Consider the following 8,017-nt stretch of genomic DNA (forward strand, 5'->3'; position numbering starts at 1 on the left):
GGTCACTTAGTTTGTTTGTGTTTTTAGTTATTCTGCAACACATACAGCAAAGCCTGCAGCTGGGTGTGATGGGAAACATTAAATAATCGACACTTATAAAGCACCCGCAATTAAGCTCATGTAAACATTCAGGCCAAATGATTCTCAATTCTGACAAAAATTCAGTGTGTTGTGATGCTTTTACCAGTTTTATCAGACCGGGCTACATTCTCTCTCTCTCTCTCTCTCTCTCCACTTTAAGAAAACAGAGCAAAGTGGAGTCAGTTGCATCTGATATAAAAAAAAAAACATAAAGTGTTTCCCTGCACAGTCCTCCAAACCAAGCAATTAAAAGCCACAAAGTAAAACCCCAGAGAGCGAGACGGATCCTCGCCAGAGCGATAAACAGCAAAACGGGCAGAGTGAGTCCCATCCGTACATTATGAAGATCGATGGGAGCCGCTGTGATTCACTGCGACGTCACGTCACAAGATGGCCGCCTGTTGTCACTTAACGTCGAGGCTTTGCAGTTGCGTCAAAAAAATCTCCAATAGCGACCATGTCTGCTGCCATGTTGGAGGTGCAGAGGAGAATCAGCTGAGTAATGTCGAAATACACAACAACCAGGCTGGAAAAACACCGACCAGAAAAAACTATAGTTGTGGTGTGGCTGTAGATCCATTCAGTAATGGTATATGTAAAAGTGAATAGTGTGATAAGGTGGATGTTTACTGTGACACAGTAAACTGTCTTGTCTTTAGCCCTAGTCTCTACTCCAAAACCCTTGTAGCTTGAGAAGAGTCAGCTCAGTTAACCTGAACAAACTGTTAGCTAGCTAACTAGCCAGCAAACACACTGATGTCAATATAAACATGCTAACGCTAGCTTCTACTAGAAATGTAAGCTAGTGTGCTAATTAGATGTGTTTACAAGACAGTGTTAGCTAGCTGACCAGACACTATGGTTAGCTAGCTGACAAGCTGACATTAAACACAAAACTGATAAGATGGATCAGTGGGGAAATGATCAGTTCCCAGTCAAAAACAACTCAGAAATGAACCATGTCTGTTCAGTTTTGTTGAGACAGTCCAGTTGTATGTTTAGAAATGCAGTAAGCTTTTCTCCGCCACTGTCGCCAAAGAGCTTTGGACCTCCAATATGGCCGCCAGAGGGCGTTACATCACCTGAAAGTCCTCGATACTCTGGTGTCGGGACGTTTATCCAGACAGAGTCAGGGCCGGGTGTTGTTGGGAATCTTACTAAAAAAAATACTAAAATTACTGAAACAGTACAGGTTCTGGGTCAGGCTTAGGAAAGAGACGCTTTCCTCAATATCTTTCTTTTTTGAGTGAAATGCATTTTGTTGCAAGTCTTCTTCTGTGATCTTCCAGACAGACTCAGCTGATTTCCTCCACACCCGCAGCCGCTAGCAGAAAACCTCTGAGCTCCCGCTGTAAGAATAAAATATTTTGAAGCTTTAAAACCAGTATGGTTATCGACGGATATTAGTTGTTGTTTTTTTTAAATGCCCGACGTTAGACAGAGTGAGACAACATGGCGGCGACCCGGAGGTGAGACGAGCGAACTGAACGCAGGAGAGAGACCGACAGGCTGGTCCATGATGCTGCAGTCCCTCCTCCTCCTCCTCCTCCTCCTCCCCACCGTGGCTTGAATTCATTTTTTTTTCTCCATTTTCTTTTTTATAAATCAGTGATGGTCACTCCAGTGATGAGTAGTGTGTGGTGTTCTTCATCGTCTCCTCTCCTCCTCTTCCTCCTCCTCCATCAATCCCCTCCATCCTCTTTGAACCCTGTGCAGTGTGAGTCTGTGTTCCCAGCAGCCTTCAGCCTGTTGACGAAAAACACAGGGAGGAAGTGGGGGGTGGTCACACACTCTGGCTAAGGACGTGTGTGTGTGTGTGTGTGTGTGTGTGTGTGTGTGTGTGTGTGTGATTATGTGTCATTTGGCTGGATGCTTTTATCCACAGCACCTCACAGGACCATAAGTGCATACATTTTTAAAATGGGCGGCCCGGGGGAATCCTTCCTCTGATTTTAGCACTGTTATTGCCATGCTCTGCCTATTGAGCTACTCTGTGTGTGTGTGTGTGTGTGTGTGTGTGTGTGTGTGTGTGTGTGTGTGTTCCATGAAAGGGGTTGACTGCAGGCCTGAGAGTGTGGCTTAATTGGTAGAGCATGGCACAGCAGTGGAGCACCGTAAGGATTCGATTCACTAACTCAGAAAATAAATAGAAGCCTATACAGTGTGATGTTATTGCTTGCTGAATAGAAGAAATCATCATGTGTAGAGGACATAACGATCTATCGAATCATGCAAACTGCAAAAACAAGCCTGTTCATTTATCCGATGTACGTTAACGCCTATGAAGTGAGAAGGAAACGGCATTGAGATTTAGGTTCTTGTTTCTGTAATTCAACGTATTTCCGGTTGAAACAGGATGTTTGGGCGGGACAGGGTGACGGGGACGGACTGTTCACAAGCTCAAAAATGTGTTGTGCACAATCTTGAGCTGTCGAAAATGTTGTATTCTACAAAATAAATGGATTCCAGTCGACCGTGACGCAACCGCGGTGTCGCAGGAGAAGGAAACAGGGTTTTCCTGAGGGGGTGGACTCTAGAGCTGCAACGATTAATTGATTAATCGATTAATTGGTTTGAGTAATTTTTTAAGAAAAATACGTCAAAATTCTCTGATTCCAGCTTCTTAAATGTGAATATTTTCTGGTTTCTTTACTCCTCTATGACAGTAAACTGAATATCTTTGGGTTGTGGACAAAACAAGACATTTGAGGACGTCATCTTGGGCTTTGGGAAACACTGATCCACATTTTTCACCATTTTCTGACATTTTATAGACCAAACAACTAATCGATTAATCGAGAAAATAATCGACAGATTAATCGACAGTGAAAATAATCGTTAGTTGCAGCCCTAGTGGACTCCCAAACATGCATTTGGAAATTTTATGCACGCCTAGACCGTTTTCCAGGAAGTAAAATGAAGGGAAATTCTTACTATTTTTCACATTTTAGAATAACAGTAAAGACATCAAAACTATGAAATAACACAAATGGAATTATGCAGTGACTAAAAGAAGTGTTAAATCAAAACTATCTTATATTTTAGATTCTTTAAAGTAGCCGCCCTTTGCCTTGATGGAAAGGCAAAGGCTTTGGAAAGAAATTCATACATAGGATCAACTTCACTATTTATATTTGTCTAAGAAACTAATTTCAAAGCATTTAAACAGAAGCCTTTAGATCAGAATGGCTTTAAGAGAATGAGAAACACAGAACATTCAAATCAGGTGGGTCCAGACTGTTGACTGGCAGTGTCTCTACGATCATAACAATACTTTTTGACTGGGTTTTACTCCTGTGATTCACGTCATCCTCTCCACCCACGGTCGGACGCTCCACTGTGGAGCCTCAGAACCATCAGAAGATTTAATTCAATCAGCCTTCAGCACTTCAAAACGCTCGCCGCCCTATCAGCCCTATCATCTGTCCAGCCGGCCGCAGCTCATTTCCTCTGAAAAGCCTTTTAAAAACCTTAATTGTGCCTCTAATCTCCCTCGTTTCCTGGTCTCCGCCCTGGTCTCCAACACACACAAAAACAAACACGTAGAAAACAGTCACACACACACACACACACACACACACACACACAACCGTCACATGATCTCATCTGACTTCCGCCGTTTAACGAAAATGAGTCACGAATAATCGGAATAAGTGTAAATGCAATCAAAGTGGGGGTTTTTTTTACACCGCCGGTAAACCCAGGAAGAGGTTTGATTTGATCTAAAAAATCATCTGTATGTTGAAACTCAGCCATTAGGCAGAAAGATCGGCTGTGAGGAGGAGAGAGACTAATGACTGGGCTGCTGCTAGTGTGTGGCTTTTCCACTTAGCACACTCTTAAACCGCCGTGTGCTGAAAAACAACAGAGCAACAGATTGATCGTGAACGGTTAGGCGTTTCATCCCAGGCTGAAAGCGTATGCACTCTTGGTACTGTGAGGTGTTTTGGATGAAAAGCGTCCACCATGTGCCATGTTATAGTCAGGCCCCGCTATCTAGCTAATGGGTCCATAACATTGTCTGGTGTCATTTTATAGGACTTGTGTGAGTGGTTGAGTTCTACTCTCTGCATCAACCACAATAACAGTGAAGGCTTTTATGGTTTGGGCTGAGTGATGAACAATCTCACAAAAAAAAACAAAAAAATAAAACAAAATCCAGTAAGTAGCCTATTCCATCAGGGGAAATAAAACAGTCATAATGTTCAAAATGAGACACACTAAAACAAAAAAAACAGATAAAAGCAACAAATGCACTTTTCGTCAACATGATTATTATAAACATGATTAGTGAAGCCGTGCACAACATCCAGGTGAGGGTCAAGTTCTGAGTGGATGGTTATGGATCAGCCAATCAGAAGTTGAAGACAAGGAAGCAGATAAAAAGGTTGCGTTCATGGCAAGTAGGAACTGGGAAGTTTCTGAACTCAAGAGGTGGAAAAACACACATTGAACGAGTGGAAAGGGCAATTTGTTTTGCGAGCTTCTCCAAATTCAATTTAAACAATGTATTTTCAGTGTGTTACATCCATTTAGCTATTTGCTCCATTCTTCAGCAGTAGTGTGGATTGTATACCACAGAGGGACAAGCTGACTGCAACTGGCTGTCATTTAATTTCATGTTGTCAGCCATGTTGTCTTAAGGCAGCTACGTCACTCTCAGCCAATTCATGTACCATCTATCATCCCCCATTTCCTCTAGTTCAGTGCCTGAATTGGGGGGGGACGTTCAAGTGCTGCTTCCTGGTGGGAAAGTCTCTGATATCCGATTCTCCCGACAGCACTTGAATGTACAATAACTGAATAAACGCTTGAACACAAAGCTCAAACTTCTGAGGTCAATCACCACCATGCCAAGCCAAAGAGAAGTAACTGTCCGAATCATAAACCATAAGTTTACCTCCTGATATTGATGGTACAGAAGTGGATTGTATATTAATTAGTAGCATTTATAGGTAGAATTTTTGTTGATATGAAATCTAATGTATTAGTTATGACTTCTGACCTGTTCTTGTTGTTTGCAGCAGATTAGCTGGAAACATCTGAGCTCCAAGGCGCCATGAACGCATGGAAAAGGGGCAACACAGAATAATTGATTTTCATTCCTCTCTTCCTCTCATAATTCATATCTTTGTCATTTGATTGACAAGCCTGCATCAACACCATGAAAACTGTGAAGGAGAGAGGAAGAGAGGCCAACACACACAGAGGATTGGTAACGCAGGCAACATGCCATGCAGCATTTTCATCACCACCACAAAGGAAGGAAACAAAAAGGAAAGATTCACACGACGAGGAAGGTGAAACCAGCTGTTCTGGAGGAGGAGGAGGAGGAGGAGGAGGAGGAGGAGGAGGAGGGGGCGGGGTTTACCACACAGTGAGTAGATACAACAGAAACCACTGCAGGAGGCGGAGTTAGTGCTTTCACAGTCCGTCACAGGAGGAAGAGGAGGACAGCTGGGAGGAGTTTCAAAGAGGAAGTGGGTTTCCGATTGGCTGGAGAATGCAGCGATGTCGTGACAGATCCAAAAGCAAGACAAAATGCTGTGCTTGAGTATAAATATGCGTCTTTGGGTTCATCATGCCACCAAACAAGCCCCACGGTAACTTATTTAAAAATGGAAGGAACACAAAAGAAGCAAGGCTGAGTGAGTGAGCGAGCCACAACCAGGGAAATGGAAGACGAGGACACCGAACCAACAGACAAAAAACAAAAAAACAGAAGGAGGAAGAGGGTGAACGGGGGGTCAGAGGTCGGTTAGAGGTGCGTGAGGGCGCGTGTCAGAGACTTCTTACGGTAAGCCACCGTCTCAAAGTCGCTGATGTGGACCGCACCTGAGGACGGCTGCTCCGGGGACTCCGACGTCTCCACGGCGGTCCCAGCAGGCTCGGCGGTCCCAGCAGGCTCGGCGGTGGCGTCGCTCCTCCCTTCCGCCGGAGTAGAGGCGCCGCTCTGGTCGGCCTCCAGGACGGCGGGAGGCGAGGCGGGGGGCGAGGGAGAGGGAGGAGGGGCGTCTGGTTTATCTGGGGAGGGAGAGAGAGAGAGAGAGAGAGAGAGAGAGAGAGAGAGAGAGAGAGAGAGAGAGAGAGAGAGAGAGAGAGAGAGAGACAGACAGAGAGGGAGAGAGAGTGAGAGAGAGACACACAATGAGAGACAGAGATTTATTGATTTTGTGTGTTTATGTCCATTCATTTTGTTCTCTTAAAGCTGCAATATGAATCTTTTCTAGGGCTGCAACTAACGATTATTTTCATTGTCGATTAATCTGTCGATTATTTTTCCGATTAATCGATTAGTTGTTTGGTCTATAAAATGTCAGAAAATGGTGAAAAATGTGGATCAGTGTTTCCCAAAGCCCAAGATGACGTCCTCAAATGTCTTGTTTTGTCCACAACCCAAAGATATTCAGTTTACTGTCATAGAGGAGGAAAGAAACCAGAAAATATTCACATTTAAGAAGCTGGAATCAGAGAATTCTGACTTATTTTTTCTTAAAAAATTACTCAAACCGTTTAATCGATTATCAAAATAGTTGGCGATTAATTTAATAGTTGACAACTAATCGATTAATCGTTGCAGCTCTAATCTTTTCCTACCTTAAACATATCAACAAATAAATATTAGATTCAATTATAGATTATTAATCTGTCTGTGACCTTGTATTCATGCCTAAATCCCTCCATTTGCCTGTAATTGGCTTGTTTAAGATGTTTGGGTCGTTTTGGGGCGAGTACCATTTGCTGTGGGCGTGGCCGGCTGTGAGAGAAAACATTTACCGGGTTGAACGATATGTTTGCTCCCAACGGTGTGAAACGTTTTTTTCAACTGCTTTTGAGGTACGTTCGATCAGCAGGTTCGGGGTGATTCTGCAGTTTCATTGGCTTTGAACAAATGCGTTTTCCGCAACTGGCTCCAAGAATTAAGAGGACACACAGGGGGAGGAGGGCGGGACTAACAATACACTTCCTGCCAGTATATCTGTAATTATTGTACGCATGTATGAACTCGCGTTGACTTGTGCACATTTGTTAATAATTCTAATTTAATATGCATGTCCGCTCTGGCGACACGGGCAGACTTCCCGCTACGGGCAGACGTCCCGCTAATAAAGCCGATCTAATTCTGGGAGAGAAACGGAGAGAGTTCACACGAGTCAATCAGCCGGTCGGTGTCAGCAGCCTCGGGCGGACCTGAATTGCCGTGGTACCCGAGTGCAACTGAGAGAAAATGGAAAAGAAAAGAAAGTGAAGTGACAATGAAAAAAGAATCTCAGAGTGAATTGAATGTTTTTTTTCAGAGAATTAGATCTAGCACAAGCTGTAGTGGGGTTACGGTGTATTTTGTTTCTCCCATATTTTTTCGTTTTGCATCCAAGTATATCATTGATGTGTTGTGTTAAAAAAAACAAACATTGATTCTACACATATATATATAAATATTTAGGAAGAATTTTGGCTAAACTACTGTGGATTTTCGTTTTTTTCCCTCTAACAGTGCATTACAGGTTACATTACATTACAGGTTGTAATGTTCTTTCTCCACTGAACACAGTATAAACACTGGTATGCAGTAATATCTATTTTATACAGACAACAGCAAAGCATGATGGTCCTTGTAGTTCTGCGGTGTGTTCTTTACCTTGCGGAGGAGCGGCGGGCGCGTCCTGGTCCGTCGTCGTGGCGGAGACCTCTGTGACCTCAGAGGGGGCGGGATCCGAAACGCCGGAGGGGGCGGAGTCAGAGGCATCAGAGGGGGCGGGGTCCGAAACGTCGGCAGGGGCGGAGTCAGAGGGGGCGGGGTTAGAGACCTCAGAGGGGGCGGGGTCCGGAACGTTGGCGGGGGCGGGGTCAGTGACTTCAGAGGGGGTGGGGGCGGTGACTTCAGAGGGGGCGGGGTCAGAGGCATCAGAGGGGGTGGTGATTTCAGAGGGGGCGG

Source organism: Centroberyx affinis, unplaced genomic scaffold, assembly GCF_046629955.1.
Source record: "Centroberyx affinis isolate AG114_WGS23_722 - 3 ecotype Tasmania unplaced genomic scaffold, CSIRO-AGI_Caff_v1 ptg003552l_1, whole genome shotgun sequence".
Taxonomy (NCBI): Eukaryota; Metazoa; Chordata; class Actinopteri; order Beryciformes; family Berycidae; genus Centroberyx; species Centroberyx affinis.